General features: G+C 49.1%; 1 long non-coding RNA gene across 1 annotated transcript; it reads left to right on the plus strand.

Annotated features, from left to right (window-relative positions):
- The first annotated feature begins 251 nt into the window (after positions 1–251).
- On the plus strand, positions 252–13,371 carry LOC143840601 (uncharacterized). Its single transcript, XR_013232251.1, has 3 exons — positions 252–313; positions 1,660–1,753; positions 12,871–13,371. It is a non-coding gene; the product is annotated as an uncharacterized LOC143840601 (long non-coding RNA).
- Positions 13,372–22,826: the final 9,455 nt, after the last annotated feature.

Raw genomic sequence — 22,826 nt, forward strand, 5'->3', positions numbered from 1 at the left:
CTCTTGATCAGTGAAGCCACCTGTCTTCTTAAAAGCCTCACTGTCTATATCAGCCAATGTTGGCAGGGGGCTCATGGGAATTGTAGTCCATGGACATCTGGAGGGCCGCAGTTTGACTACCCCTGGTCTATATACATAAAATCGTGACCCTTCACCCTGACCACATGCTTAAGATTCCGAAGCTTCTTATTGGTGGAATCTCCCCCACTCTGGGCCAATTGCTGCTCAGGATTCTGTACCCCCCCCCTTTCCTTCAGACCTGCTGTAAAGGGAGCCTCTAACAGTCCCTGACATGTTTCTGAGAACAACGCTGGTGAGTTTGCGTGCGTGGGCAGGGGAAAGATTTTGAACGGGGGAAAGCGTTCCCCTTCTGCCACCGGGAGGCCACAGAAAAGCCCCTTCTCGAAATACTGCCATAGCCACCTTGCTGCTGGTGGCAAGATGCAGTCAAACCATGTGTGTCTCTTCACAACTCTCGGAACATTTGAGGCCTACTGCGCAAGGTTGTTGTGCAGATGAAACAGGATGCTGTTGTGGGGGTTCTTTTGCCTCCTGTTTCATCTGCACAACAACCCTGTGCAGTGGGCCTGAAGTGTTTCATCTCCACAACAGCCTGTGTTTCTTTTTTGCAACAGCCCTGCCCACCCTCCAAAGCAGCCATTTCTGCCTGGAGAGCTGTTCTTTATAGTCTGTAGAGATGAGCTGTAATTCCAGGATATCTCCAGGACCCACCTGGAAGCTGGCTACCAGTCGGTTAGAAATATTCCTTGAGGTTTGGAGGTGGGGCCTCAAAACAGTACAAAGCTTCAGAGTCCATCCTCTAAAGCAGGGATAGTCAAACTGCGGCCCTCCAGATGTCCATGGACTACAATTCCCAGGAGCCCACTGCCAGAGAATGCTGGCAGGGGGTTCCTGGGAATTGTAGTCCATGGACATCTGGAGGGCCGCAGTTTGACTACCCCTGCTCTAAAGCATCAATGTTTGCCTACAGAACTGATCTTTATAGTCTAGAGATGAGCAGCAATAGTAGAGACAATGGTAGAGGCTTACAAGCTGAGGTTGGGGTGAAGTAGCGCAGGTGCGTGACACCTGGGCCATGGATTCTAGCCAGCCCTTACAAGCAACATGTTTTTTTTTAATTATTTAAAATGAATTAGAGGGTTGCTCAGTTTCAATTTATGAGCCAGAGTTCACTTTTCAATGTCTGCGGGAGAGAAAGGTATAATCTTGTGTATTACAAAACTCCAAAGGCAACCTCAGGCCATACCAATCCAAATAACCAGGCATGGCATGCTAGCTTTCATGTTTTTCCAAATTCTTCAAGAGGCTGGATGGTTTACAATAAATGGTGGCAGGGTTGGGGAATCACACCTCAGCCAGTTTAATGGGAGAGGAAACAATCAACTCCATGGATCATCATCAGCCACTTATCCGTCAGCTCAGAAAAGCCCCCCCCCCCTTATTGTGCCTGAGCAGGAGAGCAGGGTAAAGCAATACTGCTCCCAATTCCTTTCCAGCACTACAATTGGACACTGGGCAGCAGGTTCCGCCAGCCTGGCAAGTCTCTGATTGGTCAATAAATTCCATAACACTAACAGCTCAAGGCTGTCAATCTTTCCTTACTTTGACATGCCTCACCTTTCTTTGTGCATTGTGCAGCCATGCCTTTTGGCCCACTGAAGAGCCTGTGAAAAATATCGAAAGAAGAGATCAAAGAATGGAAAGGAGATTGTCTGGCAGTCTTCAAGCAAAGGTTGGATACCCACTTTTCTTGGATGATTTAGGATGCTTAGGGCTGATCCTGAGTTGAGCGGGGGGTTGGACTACATGGCCTGTATGGCCCCTTCCAACTCTATGGTTCTATGATTGTCCACCCCCGTGTAGTAGCCCATGTCATTTTGTTTTAATATTTTCATTAATTACTTTAGGATTTAGCCCTAGGGCTAGTCAAAATTCTCTCAGAGCTTTCTGATCCCCAACCACCTCACAAGGTGCTTGATGTAGCCCCACCAACATCACAGCCAGTTTGGTGTAGGGGTTCGGAGTGCAAACTTCTGTTCTGTCCAGCCAGGTTTGATTCCCTGCTCCCACACATGTAGCCAGGTGGATGACCTTGGGCTCACCACAGCACTGATAAAGCTGTTCTGGCGGAGCATTAACATCAGGGCTCTCTCAGCCGCACCACCCTCATAGGGGTCTGTTGTGGGGAGAGGAAGGGAAAGGTGTTTGTAAGCCGCTTTGAGATTCTTTTTGGTAGAGACAAGTGGCATATAAAAACCAGCTCTTCTTCTTCCTGATGCCCCCTCCCCGTGCACAGCAGCCTTAGGGCATCTAACCTCAGAGGTTAAATAAAAACACGAAATTACAGTTGAAAAGCATTCAAAACAAGTAATTCTACTCATAAGAGTAGTGCTACAATGAATAAATTAGAGTGTTATTCGGTTTTTTAAAATCTCATATTTCTCCAGGTGGGAAGATGAAAGGGGGGGGGAGCCCAATTCTGACCTCAACCACATGTCTGGTGGACGTGTGCCATTTTACAGGCCCTCTGGAACGTTGGCAGGCTTGACCACTGACAGATCCTGGGCTAGTGTGAATATCGGGTGGCTGCAAACAATGAGTAGCATGCTCTGCTTCTTGGCAAGGTCTGTAATAGCATTTGCCTCAAGATAGCCTCGAGGTGAGTGATGTTCAACTCCCAATCATCCATGCCAGTAGTCTCAAAAGGCTCAAATTTTCGGGTGGACAGCATTGCAGATTTGGTTGGTGGATGAGTAGGAGGCAGATGGCTTTGACTAATCACCCGGCCCTTTTGGTTTAAGGCACGGCAGTGATTTCAGCTATTGCTGGGCCCGGTCTCTCTCTGGGATGGCACCTCAGCCAATCATATCCGCTCTAGCTGGGCCCGGTCTCTCTCTGGGATGGCACCTCAGCCAATCCAATTTGCTCTAGCTGGGCCTGGTCTGTCTCTCTGGGATGGCACCTCAGCCAATCAGATCCACTCTGGCTGGGCCCGGTTTCTCTCTCTGGGATGGCACCTCAGCCAATCAGATCTGCACTGGCTAGACCCAGTCTCTCCAAGGGAGGGCACCTCGCCATTCAGATGCAGTCTGGCTGGGCAAGTCTCTCTCTCTCTCTCTGGGATGGTGACTCAGCCAATCAAATTCACTCTGGCTAGGCCCGATCTCTCTCTGGGGTGGCACCTCGGCCAAAGACAGCAGTTCCCCGTGGATGGTGGAACAATTCTGGCTCCTCTGGCAATAGGGCACTGTATGTCTCTCCTCATCATGAAGTCGAGCAGGAGGTGGGTGCGCTGAATGGGACAGTCCCTCCTGGGCAGGCAAGGTTCCAAGCACAGGGGAAGGCTCACTAGTAGCTTCAGTCAAGATGCTGCTTTCCAGGGCAGGCTGTTTAGAACAGCGATCCCATCCTCTTCGCCAATGTTAAGTCTGCAGATTCGGTAGATGCAGACCACAAAGTCTTCGAAAACACAGCTCTTGCTTGAATCCAAGCACCAACGAAACGCTGAAGAGGGGACACAAGAATGACACAAAATTATATACAGTTTGGCTAAACCACCTAAGAACCCGACTCGTCCTCAAAGGGCCCATTTCATTGCTCCATAAGTCTCCGGTTGGTTGCTTAGCCATCCTTTATTTGCATAAGCAGAACTTGGGATTGCATACGTAACAAAAGGAGGTTGAGAGGGGACATGATAGCCCTCTTTAAGTATTTGAAAGGTTGTCACTTGGAGGAGTGCAGGATGCTGTTCCCATTGGCTGCAGAGGAGAGGACATGCAGTAATGGGTTTAAACTACAAGTACAAGGATATAGGCTAGATATCAGGGGAAAAAATTCACAGTCAGAGTAGTTCAGCAGTGGAATAGGCTGCCTAAGGAGGTGGTGAGCTCCCCCTCACTGGCAGCCTTCAAGCAAAGGTTGGATACACACTTTTCTTGGATGCTTTAGGATGCTTTGGGCTGATCCTGCGTTGAGCAGGAGGTTGGACTAGATGGCCTGTATGGCCCCTTCCAACTCTATGATTCTGTGATTCTGTTTCTATTTCCGTTGCTATGTTCATAGCCCTTGTGATTTAGTTCTACAGCTAGTTGTGAAGTGCTGAGCTTTGTGATAAATATCGCTACATTACAAACTAAATAACATTGGGAATGTCATTGCTTTTTTTGCAGCAGTTTCACATCTTGCTAAGCCATGAATGTTGCTGTCACATGAAACCCCCCCATACTAGTGTGACACCAGCAACCCCATCTTTACCCATTTCTCAGGAGTGTCAGTAGAGGTGGGGGTGAGGAATTAGGGTTGCTCCACTGATGGGGAGGCTTGTCAGATACAGATTGGGAACCTGAGGATTTTGGGATGGATCCCATTGAGGGTGGGAAGCTCAGTGGGGCACAATGGCAGAGAGGCCACCCTCAAAGCAGGGGTAGTCAAACTGTGGCCTTCCAGATGTCCATGGACTACAATTCCCAGGAGCCCCTGCCAGCATTCGCTGGCAGGGGCTCCTGGGAATTGTAGTCCATGGACATCTGGAGGGCCGCAGTTTGACTACCCCTGCTCCAAAGCATCCATTAATTCCAGGGGAATGGATTTTGTCATCCTGGTAAACTGGATGTGTGAACAGGTATAGGTGTTGTCAGGCCTGATTTTGCAAAAAAGATGGGGGAATGATTGTCAGCTTGTGCCGACATTGTCCCACTGATGGCTCATGGTAGCTACACAGAAGGGCGGGCCAGGTTCCAATCTCCCTCCCTTCTGGCAGGGTTACCAACCTCCTGGGAGTGGTTGCAATTCTCTCAGAATTATGACTCAGTACCAGGCAATGGAGATCAGTTTGCCTGGGGCAAAAGGCCACTTTGGGAGATGGACTCCACGGCTTTACACCCCACTGAAATCCGTTCCCATCCCAAAACCCCACCCACATCTGGCTCGGCCCCTCAAATCTCTGGGTATTTCACAATCCCATGGTACAGTTTCTAAAACTGTACTGGAAGGTTGACTCCCTGGTCCTATTCTCTGCTGAGGAGCCTCCCCTTCCCAAGACTTCCCCCCCCTTCTCAGCTCCAATTTGGGCAGCCAGCTCTCCGCCTGCACTATCATCTTAAACCCTGGGCAGAGGGGAGGCTGAAAGGGTGGCCTTTTATAGGGGTGGCCTGATGGCCTGGGGGAGGGGCAGGGGGTATTGTGAGGTCGGGGAGGGGGCTTGGCTGCATTGTGACTCAAGAATGGGGCTGGGCAGCCCTCTGACCTCATGTCTAGCTTTGAGATCCTTGCTAATTTTTTAAAATATCAAAATATTAATTAATTGATGTAATTCTTTTGTTCCCCACCTATTCCCCAATGGGGACCCAAAATGGCTTCTGTTGTTCTCCTCTCCTCCATTTGATCTCCACAACAACCCTGTGAGGCTGAGAGAATGTGAATGGCCCAAAGTCACACAGAGAGCTTCTATGTCAGAAAGAACAGCGAATATTTATAAAGAAGAGGTGTTAATACGTAACATAACAAACAATTCTATGACAATGTAGAAAAAAAACATTGATGGACAAATGTCCTTCAGAATAGCTCAACCCAAGGCCTTCACGGGGGGTTGGCATAACAACTGAATAAACAAATAAAAATAAAATAAATCTCTGGGCCTTTCTTCTTCTGCTGGAGGCCAGACAGGAGGGCAAGATGCTGTTCCAATTGGCTGCAGAGGAGAGGACATGCAGTAATGGGTTTAAACTACAAGTACAACAATATAGGCTAGATATCAGGAAAAATATTTCACAGTCAAGAGTAGTTCAGCAGTGGAATAGGCTGCCTAAGGAGGTGGTGAGCTCCCCCTCACTGGCAGTCTTCAAGCAAAGATTGGATACACACTTTTCTTGGATGCTTTTGGATGCTTAGGGCTGATCCTGCGTTGAGCAGGGGGTTGGACTACATGGCCTGTATGGCCCCTTCCAACTCTATGATTCTGTGATTCTATAATTCTATGACTCAGGTGTGCAGCTTATGCAACTAATAATATCTGCTCAACTGAACCAACTGCCCATGCTCAGGGACCTTGGGCTCCCGAGGCCTTAGTCCTGAAGTGCTTAAGGAAAATATTAGAACAAGATGACTTAGGATGCATGGGGGTGGATAGTTTTAATGTATTTTTTTAAACTATGTTTTACACACAAAACACAGGCCACAGTATGAAAACACAACAGAACAAAAACACCTGATAACCTCACATTCTATACTGAAATAACACAAATATATTTTAATGTTTTGACCATTAAGAAAACACACACAAAAGTATGAAAATATGAAAAGTTGGTTGTGATTTGGTCTGTGACACACAGGAAATGTTCTGAAAATTTATAAGCAGAACTTTATTGGACTGCCATACCGTTGATTCTTCTCTTCGCTGGTAACTGAAGGAATTCTGCTATTACACCTGATATCCAGACGACCGAGGTCTGTTCTCCTTTAGAAAACGGCTGTTTTGGAGGGTGGACTCCCTGGTCCTCTTCCCTGCGGAGGACCCTCCCCTTCCCAACCCATGGCTTCCCCCCACCCCAATACTCAACACATAATAAGAGAGACAACAGCACACAGTAAAGAAAGACGCAAGACAACTGTCATATGCTTAAATTTATGTTATTTTATTGGGCTAGTTTTAGATTGGTTTTAGGCCCACCTTTTAAGTCATTGGCTAGTTGCCACTCAATTCGGGGCCCCTGACCAATGAGGACAGTGCAGAGAAGGCGAAAAACCTGAGTCCAGGCCAACGTGGGCAGGATCCCAGTAAAAAATTCCTTCTCGGCTCCAATTTGGGCAGCCAGCTCTCCGCCTGCACTATCATCTTAAACCCTGGGCAGAGGGGAGGCTGAAAGGGTGGCCTTTTATAGGGGTGGCCTGATGGCCTGGGGGAGGGGCAGGGTTTATTGTGAGGTCGGGGAGGGTGCTTGGCTGCATTATGACTCAGGAGATGGGCTGGGCAGCCCTCTGACCTCATGCCTAGGTTTGAGATGCTTGCTAATTTTTTTAAAATATCATTTAATTGATGTAATTCTTTTGTTCCCCACCTATTCCCCAATGGGGTCCCAAAATGGCTTCTGTTGTTCTCCTCTCCTCCATTTGATCTCCCCAACAACCCTGTGAGGCTGAGAGAGTGTGAATGGCCCAAGGTCACACAGAGAGGTATCTATATCAGAAAGAACAGCGAATATTTATAAAGAGGTGTTAATACGTAACATAACAAACAATTCTATGACATTGTAAAAAAAAACAGCATCGATGGACAAAGGTCCTTCAGAATAGCTCAACCCAAGGCCTTCACGGGGGGTTATCATAACAATTGAATAAACAAATAAAAATAAAATAAATCTCTGGACCTTCCTTCTTCTGTTGGAGGCCAGACAGGAGGGCAAGATGCTGTTTCCGTTGGCTGCAGAGGAGAGGACATGCAGTAATGGGTTTAAACGACAAGTACAACGATATCAGGAAAATATTTTTCACAGTCAGAGTAGTTCAGCAGTGGAATAGGCTGCCTAAGGAGGTGGTGAGCTCCCCCTCACTGGCAGTCTTCAAGCAAAGGTTGGATACACACTTTTCTTGGATGCTTTAGGATTGTTTGGGGTGATCCTGTGGTGATCCTGCGTTGAGCAGGGGGTTGGACTAGATGGCCTGTTTGGCCCCTTCCCACTCTATGATTCTATGATTCCATGACTGAGGAGTGCAGTTTATGCAACTAATAATATCTGCTCAACTGAACCAGCTGCCCATGCTCAGGGACCTTGGGCTCCCTAGGCCTTAGTCCTGAAGTGCTTAATGAAAATATTAAAACAAAATGACTTGGGATATATGGGGTTGGATAGTTTTAATTTTTTTAAAAAAAGAAATTAAACTATGTTTTACACACAAAACAGAGGCCACAGTATGAAAACACAACAGAACAAAAACACCTGATAACCTTACATTCTATACTAAAATAACACAAATTTATTTTAATGTTTTGACCATTAAGAAAACACACACACAAAAGCATGAAAATATGAAGTTGGCTGTGATTTGATCTGTGGCAGTATATACACAGGAAATGTTCTGAAAATTTATAAGCAGAACTTTATTGGACTGCCATACAGTTGATTCTTCTCTTCGCTGGTAACTGAAGAAATTCTGCTGCTCCAACTGATATCCAAACGACCGAGGTCTGTTCTCCTTTAGAAAGCGGCTGTTTTGGAGGGTTGACTCCCTGGTCCTCTTCCCTGCGGAGGACCCTCCCCTTCCCCACCCATGCCTTCCCCCCCCACCCCCCCAATACACAACACAGAATAAGAGACACAACAGCACACAGTAAAGAAAGACACAAGACCACTGTAATATGTTTACATTTATGTTATTTTATTGGGCTAAGTTTAGATTTGTTTTAGGCCCACCTTTTAAGTCATTGGCTAGTTGCCACTCAATTTGGGGCCCCTGACCAATGAGGACAGTGCAGAGAAGGCGAAAAACCTGAGTCCAGGCCAACGTGGGCAGGATCTCAGGAAAAAATTCCTTCTCGGCTCCAATTTGGGCAGCCAGCTCACAGCCTGCACTATCATCTTAAACCCTGGGCAGAGGGGAGGCTGAAAGGGTGGCCTTTTATAGGGGTGGCCAGATGACCTGTGGGCAGGGGGTATTGTGAGGTCGGGGAGGGCGCTTGGCTGCATTGTGACTCAGGAGATTAGCTGGGCAGCCCTCTGACCTCATGTCTGGGTTTGAGATCCTTGCTAATTTTTTAAAATATCAAAATATGAATTAAATGATTAAATTACTTGTGCCCCACCTTTCCCCCAATGGGGACCTGAAATGGCTTTCCTTGTTCTCCTCTCCTCCGTTCAATCCTCACAACAACCCCGTGAGGCTGAGAGAGCATGAATGGCCTAAAATCACTTAGAGAGCTTCTATGTCAGAGAGAAAAGCGAATATTTATCATGAAGAAGTGTCTGCACACAACAAACAATTCAATGTCAGTGTAAAAAAAGAACCGATGGAGAAACGCCCTTCAGAGTAGCTGAACCCAAAGCCATATCGAAGGGATGGCATAACAATTGAATAAGCAAATAAAAATAAAATAAAGCTCAGGGCTTTCTCTCTACCACTCCAGGAATGACTGGCTGAGCTTTTGCAACTAATAATATCTGGGCAAATTAACCAACCGCCCAACCTCAGGGCCCTTTGGCTCCCTAGACCAAAGTCCTGAAGTGTGTAAATATGAAAACAAAATGACTTGGGATACATGAGGGTGGACAGTTTCCGTTCTGCTTTGGTCTCTTCTCTGGCAATTGGGGACCCTTGAGCTAGAGGCGCTTCTTTCCCCATCACGCTAAATGGCCCTGGCCCTTCAATGGGACAAAACACATGTTGTGCTATGCACAAGTTATAAAAGGGTGAGGTGAAATACGGAAAGGTTGACCAGCTTGGGCACTTGAGTCTCATGGAATCTATTCTGTGTTCCAGAGGCAAGTGGGAACCCTGTTTCATCCCATTGCTTCTGGTCTGTCCTTCCGGGGCAAGAGGTAACAACTGTGCTCTATTTTTATATATTTCCTCGCGCTCAGAGGAAACGCACATGGTCAGCCGAGGCACGATGCGGCAGTTGGCTGCCTCCCGGCTCTCGGCTAGCCGCGGCGGGGGAATCTAGGCAGAGCTTTGCAGGGAGTGTGTTCAGGGGATGGAATGGCCCTGTGAAGCAGTGTCGAGGCTCTGCCTCGGGGGTGGGGGGATCGGAGCAAGGGGGTCCCGGGGGGCAGCAGCCAAACTGGGAGGAGGCGCTCCACCCGGGCCAGCACCAAGAGGGGTGGAGTTTGGCTGGCCGGGAGGAGGGCCCATCAGGCAGCTGGGCATGGCGTGGGCCGGAACCATTAGGTGGAGGGCCCGCGGGAGGGGGGTGATGGGGCCCAGCACGAGCACCAGGCCCGGAGGGATCAGGATGAGTCCTCAAATGGACCCAACCCATCCAGCTCCTTATCAGAAGGGGACAGGGGTGAAGACCCTCTGCAGGGGCCCAAGCCGCGAGGCCGCCTGGCCTGTAAGAGGCCGAAGGACAAGGCAGTCGGGTGCACAGGTCAGGCAGGTGGGCTTCAGCACCAGTAGGTCCACCAGGGAGGACAGCCAAAGCAACCAGCAGCTACGGGCTCAGCTGCATATTGGCAGGGCTATGCGCACGCTGTTGAGCAGTTGTCTAGGCCCAGAACCAGACGCCGTAGAGTGAGCAGCTGCAGTGCATCAGGAGGCACCAGTGTGCTTACCAGTACCGGGAGTGGTCAGGAGCCCAGGTCTGGGAGGCGGAAGGGACATGAAAATCTGGACACAGGCAGGGGCATGACAGGCGGCCTTCACACTCCTTGGGTGAGTTTTCCTCAGGGGAGGAATCCAAGGAGGCTCACAGGGAGGGGCATTACTGTGTTGAAGGAGCATTTGTGTCCGGTCTGCCCACTTGGCTCCATAAGAGACGGAGGGAAGCCAAGCGTTTGGTTGACTCTGGCGCAGTGGCGGGGGCGGCAAAAGAGCCACCTGCCAAATATACAGATGCTGATGCCCCACCGGGCATTCGTCTTTCAAAGAAGCTGCAGGAGAGAGCCCTTGAGGGCTGCTTTGTAGATATTTTTGCCTTTTTTCGAACAGGCAAGAGAGGTGGGGACACGGGTAAAAGGAAGGATAAAAAGCAAACAGAAGCTCCCCAATGTGACAGGACGTTTGGGAACTGGTTACGAGGCTATGTGGCGTTCATGGCCCTGGTGACCGCGGCTTATCCAGAGCAGGGCTGGCATCTTGCCAGATACCTGGCTCACATGCTGGAGGCCAGGGAGCATTGGGGAGAGGAGGCCGTGTTAGATTATGATCATGATTTTCGCAAATTAGCCTCGTACAAGCCTTCAGCCAGGTGGGACTTAGAACACCATGACACCTGGCTGGTGAAAGTTGGACCCAGTGTGCGCTTGCAAAAGGAACGGGAGTGCAGAGGGGTTGCCATTCAGCGGGGCTCCAGTCTCCCATGCTGGGACTTTAACAGGAAGATCTGCAAGCGGCAACCCTGTCGTTATACCCACTCTTGTGAGCTGTGTGGCGGAGGTCACACGGCCCTGGCATGTAACAAGAGTGGAGGGGGACAGCAGCCCTTTCGTATCCGGACCGGGGGGCGGCAGCCTATGTATTGGCAGGGTTCATGGAAGGGTTTCGTATCCCCTTTTCAGGGGAGAGGGGGGCTACTACATGTGGGAACATGAAATCTGCCAGGGACGCCCCCCACATAGTACAAGCTATGCGGGGCCCATTTCCCACCCTCCCCTACAGGATTTAAGGGTCTCACCATTGGGAGTTGTGCCAAAAAAGGCTGAGGGCCAATTTAGGCTCATTCATCATTTGCCCTACCGTCGGGGGACTTTGGTAAACGATGGCCTAGCCCATGAACTCTGCGTGGTGCACTATGCTTCCTTTGATCGGGCAGTTGACATTGTCAGATCCTGTGGCCGTGGGGCTATGATGGCTAAGTGTGATATACAATCAGCCTTTCGCCTCCTGCCCGTTCGCCCTGATGATTTCAACTTGCTTGGGTTTAAGTTTAATGGGCATTGGTATTTGGACAAGGCCATGCCCATGGGCTGCGCTATAGCTTGCGCTGCCTTTGAGGCTTTTAGCTCCTTTCTTGAGTGGGCAGTTAGGCGGGCTGGCCGGTTTAGGGAAATCACTCCTTTAGATGATTTCCTTTTTTGCTGGGCCAGGGGGCACGGATCTTTGCGCCAGGAGGTTGGGGGAGTTTCAGAGGCTGGTGGCGGAACTGGGGGTGCCTTTGGCACCCCGGAAAAACAGAGGGTCCTGCCACTCAGCTGACATTTCTGGGCATCCTGCTGGATTCTGAGCAAGGAACGTCTCAGCTGCCAGAGGACAAGCTGACACCCCTACAGCAGCTGATAGCCGAAGCGTTGGGGAAGACTAAAGCCACCTAGAAGGACCTGCAAAGGCTGTTGGGGCACCTTAATTTTGCCTGCCGGGTTGTATCCCCCCGCCAGGGTGTCTTCTACTCGATTGTATTGAGTCACAGCGGGGGTTAGGTCTGCTGGTCACCACATACGGATGACACGGGGAATCAAGGAGGATCTCAGTGTGTGGCAGCGATTTATGCAACACTTTAATGGAGTAGCCATTTGGCGCACACCTTTGGACACGGGGAATGCTTTGCAGGTCCACTCCGATGCAGGTGGTAGTGTTGGGTTCAGGCTCTTCTATAACAATAAGTGGTGTGCACAGAGATGGCCTGACTATTGGCAGCCAGAGGTTCTTAGGGACTTAAGATTTTTGGAACTGTTTCCGATCTTGGACTATGGAAAGGACAAGGACTATGGAAAGCTGTCTTTGCAAACCACAAGGTGGTGTTCTGGTGTGATAACCAGGCCATGGTTGCATTGGAACAAGCAAGAAGAAGAAGAAGAAGAAGAGTTGGTTCTTATATGCCGCTTTTCCCTACCTGAAGGAGGCTCAAAGCGGCTTACAGTCGCCTTCCCATTCCTCTCCCCACAACAGACACCCTGTGGGGTGGGTGAGGCTGAGAGAGCCCTGATATCACTGCCCGGTCAGAACAGCTTTATCAGTGCCGTGGCGAGCCCAAGGTCACCCAGCTGGCTGCATGTGGGGGAGCGCAGAATCGAACCTGGCATGCCAGATTAGAAGTCGGCACTCCTAACCACTACACCAAACTGGCAAAGTAACAGGTCAGAGATGGTTATGCACCAAGTGCGCAAGCTGGTTTTCACCTGCTTGGAACAAAACATTAAATTTACCGCCAGGCATCTGGCGAGAGTTAAGAACGAGGTGGCATATGCTTTGTCTCTTCTCCAGTTCTGCAGATTTCGTCAACTCACCCCAGAACCCCAGGCAGAACAGGAGGACCTCCCAGTCGACCTTTGGGGGCTTGGCAAAGAGTGATCCAGCACCAGATCTAGGATTCATGGCTACTTCTACGCGGCGTGCCTATGAAGGAGCAGCCAAAGGATTTTTATCATTTGCCAGGGCTAATAGGTGTGGTTCCCCTTAGCCTATGTCTGAACCTATGCTACTGAAGTACTCGGCTCACGTGCACGAGCAGGGTTTGGCTCCAGGCACCATGAGGATGCACCTCGCCGGCTTGTCTTTTGTCAGCAGGGCACTGGGGACGTGGGACCCAGGATCCTCGTTTCTGGCCCGCAGGGCTCTGGAAGGCTGGCGGAGTATGGCCGCCAGGAGGAAAGACCACAGGCGCCCTATCACCTTGGCATTGTTACATAAGGTGGTAGGGCAACTCTCCGGAGTGTGCATTGATAGATTCGAAACTCACTTAGCCAGGGCGGCATTTACCCTGGCTTTCTTCAGGGCTTTTAGGAGCAGCAAGATCCTGGTTCCATCCAAATTAGCAGTGGAGAGTCCGGCCCTTTGGGTTGAGGACCTACAGGCAACCAGAGACGGGCTTAGCATATTCCTCCACCTCTCCAAGACGGACCACTTGGGCAAGGGCAAGCTAACTACCCTGGCCAGGTCCCAAAGAGGTCACTTATGCCCTGTGCGCAGCATGCGCGCATACTTAGCAATACGGCCTGGCAAGCCTGGGCCACTGTTTATACACAAAGACGGGTCAGGTTTGTCACGGTATCAATTCACAGCAATCTTGCGGACCTGTTTGTGGCAGTTAGGTTTGGCTTCTTTAGCGTTTAGCTCACAGTCATTTAGAATAGGAGCAGCCACACAGGCGTTCCAACTGGGGGCGTCCCTGAGGCAGATCATGGGAGTGGGGAGATGGAGGTCACGGGCCTATAAAGGCTATGTACGTCCGCAACAAGAGGGGAACCTTTGATCCATTTCAGGGCCGCAGGAACTTGTCCGTCCCGTGATGATTATTGGACACAGCTATGTCTTCTGGGCAATCCCGCTACGCCTCCAGTTCGGATCGGTCCGTGGGCCTTGGTTTCGAAGATCTCATCGATATCTCTTGGCTGGGCTTCTGAGGTCTACATTGGCCAGCACTGTGGGCAAAGTTGGAAAGCGCTGTTTATAATTTTGGTGCCCCTGCTGCGTTGCTAGTACATCTGGATGGAAACGACAACAAAGTGTATCCAATTGATTAATTCCATCACAAGTGACTTGGAGAGCTTAAGGCAGCAACTCCCGGGGACTCAAGTCTTTTGGTCTGCCATAGTGGAACAGCAGCTTTGGTTGGGGGCCCGGTCGCCCAGCAAGATAAATCGGACAGTGCGAAAAATTAACAAGGCTGTGTCCGGGCGGGTTCAGAACTGGGACTGTGTGGTGGTGGAGCACAAAGACATCGTTAGTTCCATTCTTCCATTATACAGGGTTGATGGAGTACACCTGTCTAGTTGGGGTTTAGATCTGTGGCTTCAGGGGGTGAAGGCCCAGCTTCTGATTTGGGTACATAGTATTAATTAGTTGGTGGGAACGAGGCATGGGTAGTGCCCGCGTTCTTGTGGCAGCTAGGGCACAGGCAGAGAGCCAAAGGGACAGGTTCAAAGAGGGGTTTGAACAAAAATTGGGGGACCTCATCAATGAGGTGGCTCAAAGTGAGCTAGGCCAACCCGGCTGGGAAGGCTGGAAGCTCAGAGCCAGGTGGCCTGCATGCCCTGAGGAGGTTTGCGCCTCTCTCTGGCATGCCAGGCAGCAACACCTCCTGATATGGGTGGCAATGCAGCAGAAGAGGGGGGCCTGTGCTCCTTGGGAGAGTCAGGTGGGCCCCTGAGCTGCAACAGCCAAAGGAAGGGGGGAAATCCGCTTAGGTAGGCTCTTTCTGTCCCGTGCCTAGTTTGTATGCCAACTAAAGTTGTTCAATGTTTAATAAAAGCTGTGGCCATGTTGAAGCCATGTACAGTGTGAGTGTCCTCTGTCCAGCCCAGCAGACTTGCCTGCAAGTCAATATTGCTTAAATTTATGTCATTTTATTGGACTAGGTTTAGATTTGTTTTAGGCCCACCTTTTAAGTCATTGGCTAGTTGCCACTCAATTTGGGGCCCCTGACCAATGAGGACAGTGCAGAGAAGTCCGGTTGACTTTGAATGGGTTTTGTAATTTGCGGCTCAGCTTGGGCCGAGGCTGCCATTGCCGCGGCGGGTGGAGCAGGCGGGAGAAATGCCGGGGGGGGGGGCAAGCGAGAGCGGCGGGGCACTTTTCCATTGGCTGAAGGGAGGAAGCGCAGGCATAGGAGAACCACTCATGGTGGGGCTTCCCCTCTTCAGCTGGGACGCAATGAGATCGGGCACGTACAAAGGCTCCGCTTTAAAAAAAAAAAAAAGGGACAAAGCCCAAACAATTTTGGCCGGCTTGCAGGCGAGGACAGGGCAGATGGGATGGTCAGTGACCACGTTGGCACCCAGGGTGCTTGGTCCACGTGGATCTGGGACTCCCCAGAGTGGCAGCGAACTTGCTCGGGCAGGGTGAGAGTGACCGTCACGGCTCAGCTGCAGATCCCCCGGCCCACCAGCTCTTCTCCCTTGACTGCAGGGCCAAAACGGGCTGACAGCTGAGGCCACAAAGGGACTGGTGATCGGGGGGAGCCCAGGGAGCTAGCCTCGAACTGGCAGGCAGGGCAACATGTGAGCGCCCTCAAGGCTCGGGAGGCCTGTGCAGGGGTGGTTCCTGGGCGCAAGAGCGGCAGGAGGCTGGAAGGGACTGGCGAGGTGGCGGGCACGCACCCCAAGCTGCAGGCGGAGCAAGGGGGGAACCCAAACGGGCCCGCAGGGGCAGCCCCCGGGCCCTGAGGCCAAGGCGCTCCAGCTACAGTGGCGTGCAGAGGGTCCTTACCTCTTTGTTCTCTTCTTCAGGTATTGCGTACCCATAAGCTAGAGGCACTTCTTTCCCCGTCTCTCTTAACGGCACAGGCCATTCAGGGGGCCAAAACACATGGTTGAGCAATGCACACCTTAGGAAAAATGATGAGGCATGTTAAAATAAAGAAAGGTTGACCAGCTTTGGCACCTGAGTCTTATGGAATATGTTCACCAGTCCAGAGGCAGGGGTGAGACCTGTTGGTGACCATGCAGGGAGAAACAGAAGGACATCCTAGGAGAATAGAGGGACATAGATAACCAGCGGACCTGCTCACTCATTTCCCCTCCTCCTCCCTCCTGGTCCAACTTGAGTCTTATATATAGTGTTCCAAATCTATTCTCCTTTAGAAAATGGCTGTTTTGGAGGGTTGATTCCCTGCAGAGGACCCTCCCCTTCCCAATCGAAGACTCCCCCCCCCCCATCCTCAACACATAATAAAATAGACAACTGCACACAGTAAAGAAAGACACAAGGCCACTGTAATATGCTTAACTTTATGTCATTTTATTGTACTAGGTTTAGAATTGTTTTAGGCCCCCCTTTTAAGTCATTGGCTAGTTGCCAATTCAACTGCAGTGAAAGTATATTTAGATACAACAGAAAGATTGAGGTATGTTTAAAATGGGGGGTAGAATCATAGAATCATAGAGTTGGAAGGGGCCATACAGGCGATCTAGTCCAACCCCCTGCTCAACGCAGGATCAGCCCTAAGCATCCTAAAGCATCCAAGAAAAGTGTGTATCCAACCTTTGCTTGAAGACTGCCAGTGAGGGGGAGCTCACCACCTCCTTAGGCAGCCTATTCCACTGCTGAACTACTCTGACTGTGAAAAACCTTTTCCTGATATCTAGCCTATATCGTTGTACTTGAAGTTTAAACCCATTACTGCGTGTCCTTTCCTCTGCAGCCAATGGGAACAGCATCCTGCCCTCCTCCAAGTGACAACCTTTCAAATACTTAAAGAGGGCTATCATGTCCCCTCTCAAGTTCACTCAGAACACAGCCAGTCCTAGGAAACCATGCCCAGGGACAGAGGGAAAGAGAAAGTCCAAACTTGAACACCTAGGTGTGCAAGGCTGCTTCTTCAATAGTTCTTTCTGCTCTGGAGTTTCTCCCTGGCCTTGCCCTGCAAAGGAGTTTGCAGTTTTCCCTCAGCCAATCTTTGGGCCTTCTTTCTGCTGCTGCAGACCAGATGGACTGGCTCTAAAAAGAAGGTAGTAGGGGAAGTTCTAAGGTGCAACCTCCCCTGGCTGTTCGGCCCTCCACAAACTTACAAAGGAATGAGCAGTTTTCCTTCAACCAACCTGGGTCATTGGCCAGGTGTTTTGGGCCATGACTGAAGGGCTGCAGCTGAGTTGCTAGAAACTGAATCCCATGAAGAGGGAGGTCCTGTGGCTGGGGAGGAAGGCCCAGGAGAGAAACAAGACGACCCAGCTTGGATGGGCTGTGAGCTTCATCCACTGTCAGGAATGTGGGAGTGAATGGGAGTTAAAGAGTGGGGTATTCCTTATAGGGAAGAAAAGGCGCAATTTCCCCAGGAGGATTAGAGGTCTGAAGCTGCAGGGAGAAGACCTCCCTCCTCAGAAGCACTCCTTTGCATAACAACTATCTATTATGACCAAAATTGGCCTGAAACGCACTCTGCTTATTTTAAGCCAACAATGCAAAGAAGAACATCTAATTATTAACTATGACAAAACGAAAATAATGCACTGTTAACAACAGGTTCCAGAAACATTGCTAGTATATTGACGGGCACATAATTGATCAGGTTAAGTGTTTTAGATATTTAGGAGTCAACTTCCAATATGACAGTGGTCATTATGCCCCATATACATTCGGTAATAGATTCCGCAAAAAAAAAAAAAAAAAACTGCTCTAGCCATTCTTAGATTCTTTCATACCAAAGGGGGTAATTTTATTCCAGCAGCTCTGAAGCTATATTCTGCAAAGGTACTAGTGCAAATCCTATATGGTACCCAATGGGGCCCTTACAGGAGCTATGTGCTGCTTGAAAGAGTGGAATCAAAATTTTTGAGAGATCTTTATAAAACACCTAACTGCACACCAAATGCTGTTCTACACCAAGAATCTGGCCTTCTGAAGGCAGAAACCCGTGCCTGTAACAACCATCAATTACTGGTTAAAAATTTACCTGAAGGGACTAATCCCGAAATTTGTAGCAGTCTCCTCGGAATTCTGTGACAGTATATACACAGGAGAAAGTTTTGAAAATGTTATAAGCAGAACTTTATTGGACAAAAGCCATTTCAGGTCCCCATTGGGGGAAAGGTGGGGCACAAATAATAACATCATTTAATTAATATTTTAATATTAAAAATATTAACAAGGATCTCCAACCTGGACATGAGGCCAGAGGGCTGCCCAGCCCCATTCTTGAGTCACAATGCAACCAAGCACCCTCCCCGACCTCACAATACCCTCTGTCCACCCAGGCCATCAGGCCACCCCTATAAAAGGCCACCCTTTCAGCCTCCCCTCTGCCCAGGGTTTAAGATGATAGTGCAGGCGGAGAGCTGGCTGCCCAAATTGGAGCCGAGAAGGAATTTTTTACTGAGATCCTGCCCACGTTGGCCTGGACTCAGGTTTTTCGCCTTCTCTGCACTGTCCTCATTGGTCAGGGGCCCCGAATTGAGTGGCAACTAGCCAATGACTTAAAAGGTGGGCCTAAAACAAATCTAAAACTAGCCCAATAAAATAACCTAAATTTAAGCATATTACAGTGGTCTTGTGTCTTTCTTTACTGTGTGCTGCTGTCTCTCTTATTCTGTGTTGTGTATTGGGGGGGTGGGGGGGGGAAGGCTTGGGTTGGGAAGGGGAGGGTCCTCCGCAGGGAATAGGACCAGGGAGTCAATCCTCCAAAACAGCCGTTTACTAAAGGACAACAGACCTTGGTCATTTGGATATCAGTTGGAACAGCAAGAATTCTTCAGTTACCAGCGAAGAGAAGAATCAACGGTATGGCAGTCCAATAAAGTTCTGCTTATAAATTTTCAGAATATTTCCTGTGTGTATACTGTCACAGACCAAATCACAGCCAACTTCATATTTTCATGCTTTTGTGTGTGTTTTCTTAATGGTCAAAACATTAAAATAAATTTGTGTTATTTTAGTATACAATGTAAGGTTATCAGGTGTTTTTGTTCTGTTGTGTTTTCATACTGTGGTCTCTGTTTTGTGTGTAAAACATAGTTTAATTTTTTTTTTAAATTAAAACTATCAAACTCCATGCATCCCAAGTCATTTTGTTTTAATATTTTCATTAAGCACTTCAGGACTAAGGCCTAGGGAGCCCAAGGTCCCTGAGCATGGGCAGTTGGTTCAGTTGAGCAGATATTATTAGTTACATAAACTGCACACCTGAGTCATGGAATCATAGAATCATATAATCATACAATGGGAAGGGGCCATACAGGCCACACAGGCCATCTAGTCCAACCCCCTGCTCAATGCAAGATCAGCCCATAGCATCCTAAAGCATCCAAGAAAAGTGTGTATCCAACCTTTGCTTGAAGACTGCCAGTGAGGGGGAGCTCACCACCTCCTTAGGCAGTTTATTCTACTGCTGAACTACTCTGACTCTGAAAATTTTTTTCCTGATATCTAGCCTATATAGTTGTACTTGTCGTTTAAACCAGCGGTCCGCAAGCTTCTGCTTGCCGCGGACCGCTGCGGAGTGGTGAGCGGAGAGGGCAGCCTGGGGGCCCGCGCACGTGCAGCAGCCCTAGGGCAAACGCGCATGCGCGGACTGCTGCACATGTGTGTTTGCGCCCGGCAGGGGCGCAAACACGCGTGCGCGGCAGTCCGCGCATGCGCGTTTGCGCCGGCGCCATACCGGCGGGCGCAGCTTTCCCTCCCGGCCCCTCCGGGCCGCGAGCAAATTGGCCGCTAAAGTTCTGGTTATAAAATTTTCAAAACTTTTTCCTGTGTGTATACTGTCACAGACCAAACCAGGTTCCAGGTCTTTACTCTCATTTTCGGAAATCAGGGGCCTTCATCAGTGGCTCACTCCCCATCTCTCCAAATATTGACAAATTAATAATCCATAGTGGGATTCTGACATTGAATATTTGTACCCCCCATTTTAAACATGCCTTAATCTATCTGTTGTATCTAAATAACCTTTCACCTCAGTTGAAGGCGATGCATGACAGTTAATAAAATAAATACACAACTACAGAAGAATAAAAAGAATGTGAGAGATATGGCAACAGCGTGTGGTTGCAGACCTTTGACACAGACTTACAATAGACCAGTCTGGAGGTGACTGTGGCATGGATTGCTGAGGTCTGGTGTTCTGGGGCCATGTAGGGCTCTAGTGGCTTCACTTGGCATAGATGGAAAGATGCTGGCAGCACTGCTCTAGTGATCTGTGCCTGCCTAGTAAGGGAGGCACAGATATTCACTCCCATGTTCCTGACAGTGGATGAAGCTCGCACTCCATCCAGGTTGGGCCGTCTTGTTTCTCTTCTGGGCCTTCCTCCCCAGCCACAGGACCTTCCTCTTCATGGGATTCAGTTTCTAGCAACTCAGCTGCAGCCATTCAGTCATGGCCCAAAACACCTGGCCAATGACTCAGGTTGATTGAAGGAAAGCTGCTCATTCCTTTGTAGGTTTGTGGAATAGCCAGGGAGAGGTTGCGCCTCAGAACTTCCCCTACTACCTTCTTTTTAGAGCCATTCCGTCTGGTCCGCAGCTGCAGAGAGAAGGCCCAAAGCCTGGTCTAAAACAAATCTAAACCTAGTCCAATAAAATGACATAAATTTAAGCATATTACAGTGACCTTGAGTCTTTCTTTACTGTGTGCTGTTGTCTGTTTTATTATGTGTTGAGGATTGGGGGGGGGGGGGCAATAAAGTTATGGTTATAAAATTTTCAAAACTTTTTCCTGTGTGTATACTGTCACAGACCAAATCAATGTCAACTGGAAACCTGGTCCTAGTTTTTTACTCTTGATTTCAGAAATCAGGGGCCTTCATCAGTGGCTCACTCCCAATCTCTTCCTGATCTGTCATCAGGGCTTCCCTGATTTTGTTTTTGATGCTGGGTCTTGGTCATCTGGAAATCCGTCATAATAGCAACATTTCTTCAGGTGCCATCTGGAAGTTAGTCACCCTATTTGTCAGACTTAAGTCTGACCAGGATGGGAGTCCGGGAATGAGTGAGCCGGTCTGCTAGCTATCTACCCCCCCCCCAAATTCTTCTAGGTGTCCTAGTGTTCTTCCCTCCAAGGATCTCAACCCCTGCCTCTGGATTGGTGAATAAATTCCCTATGACTTAAGTGCCCAAGCTGGTCAACCTTTCCTTATTTTAAAATGTCTCACCCTTTTTCATAAGTTGTGCATCACACAAGAAGGATTTTGGCACAGTGAAGGGCCTGTGCCATTAAGCATGATGGGGAAAGAAGCGCCTTTAACTCACCCCAATTTCCCGAGAAGAGACCAAAGCAGAAAGGAAACTGTCCACCTTCATGTATCCCAAGTCATTTTGTTTTCATATTTTCATTACACACTTCAGGACTTGGGCCTAGGGAGCCAAAGGGCCCTGAGGTTGGGCGGTTGGTTAATTTGCACAGATATTATGTCCTACAAAAGTGCTAGAGAGAAAGCCCTGAGCTTTATTTTATTTTTATTTGCTTATTCAATTGCTTTGCCATCCCTTCGATATGGCTTTGGTTTCAGCTACTCTGAAGGACATTTCTCCATCGGTTCTTTTTTTACACTGACATTGAATTGTTTGTTGTGTGCAGACACTTCTTCATGATGAACTCTAGGTGATTTTAGGCCATTCATGCTCTCTCAGCCTCACAGGGTTGTTGTGAGGATTGAACGGAGGAGCACAACGAAAGCCATTTCAGGTCCCCATTGGGGGAAAGGTGGGGCACAAGTAATTTAATCATTTAATTCATATTTTAATATTAAAAATATTAACAAGGATCTCCAACCTGGACATGAGGCCAGAGGGCTGCCCAGCCCATCTCCTGAGTCACAATGCAGCCAAGCACCCTCCCCGACCTCACAATACCCCCTGCCCCTCCCCCAGGCCATCAGGCCACCCCTATAAAAGGCCACCCTTTCAGCCTCCCCTCTGCCCAGGGTTTAAGATGATAGTGCAGGCGGAGAGCTGGCTGCCCAAATTGGAGCCGAGAAGGAATTTTTTACTGAGATCCTGCCCACGTTGGCCTGGACTCAGGTTTTTCGCCTTCTCTGCACTGTCCTCATTGGTCAGGGGCCCCGAATTGAGTGGCAACTAGCCAATGACTTAAAAGGTGGGCCTAAAACTAATCTAAAACTAGCCCAATAAAATCACCTAAATTTAAGCATATTATAGTGGTCTTGTGTCTTTCTTTACTGTGTGTTGTTGTCTCTCTTATCATGCGTTGAATATTGGGGGGGTGGGGAAGGCTTGGGTGGGGAAGGGGAGGGTCCTCCGCAGGGAAGAGGACCAGGGAGTCAACTTTCCAAAACAGCCGTTTTCTAAAGGAGAACAGACCTCGGTCGTTTGGATATCAGTTGGAGCAGCAGAATTTCTTCAGTTACCAGCGAAGAGAAGAATCAACGGTATGGCAGTCCAATAAAGTTCTGCTTATAAATTTTCAGAACATTTCCTGTGTGTATACTGTCACAGACAAAATCACAGCCAACTTCATATTTTCATGCTTTTGGTTAGGGGCCCCGAATTGAGTGGCAACTAGCCAATGACTTAAAAGGTGGGCCTAAAACAAATCTAAAACTAGCCCAATAAAATAACATAAATTTAAGCTTATTACAGTGGTCTTGTGTCTTTCTTTACTGTGTGCTGTTGTCTCTCTTATTCTGTGTTGAGGATTGGGGGGGTGGGGTGGGGAAGGCTTGGGTTGGGAAGGGGAGGGTCCTCCGCAGGGAATAGGACCAGGGAGTCAATCCTCCAAAACAGCCATTTCCTAAAAGAGTGTAGACCTTCGCCGTCTGGATATCAGTTGTAAA

The sequence above is a fragment of the Paroedura picta genome, chromosome 6 (assembly GCF_049243985.1).
Source record: "Paroedura picta isolate Pp20150507F chromosome 6, Ppicta_v3.0, whole genome shotgun sequence".
Taxonomy (NCBI): domain Eukaryota; kingdom Metazoa; phylum Chordata; class Lepidosauria; order Squamata; family Gekkonidae; genus Paroedura; species Paroedura picta.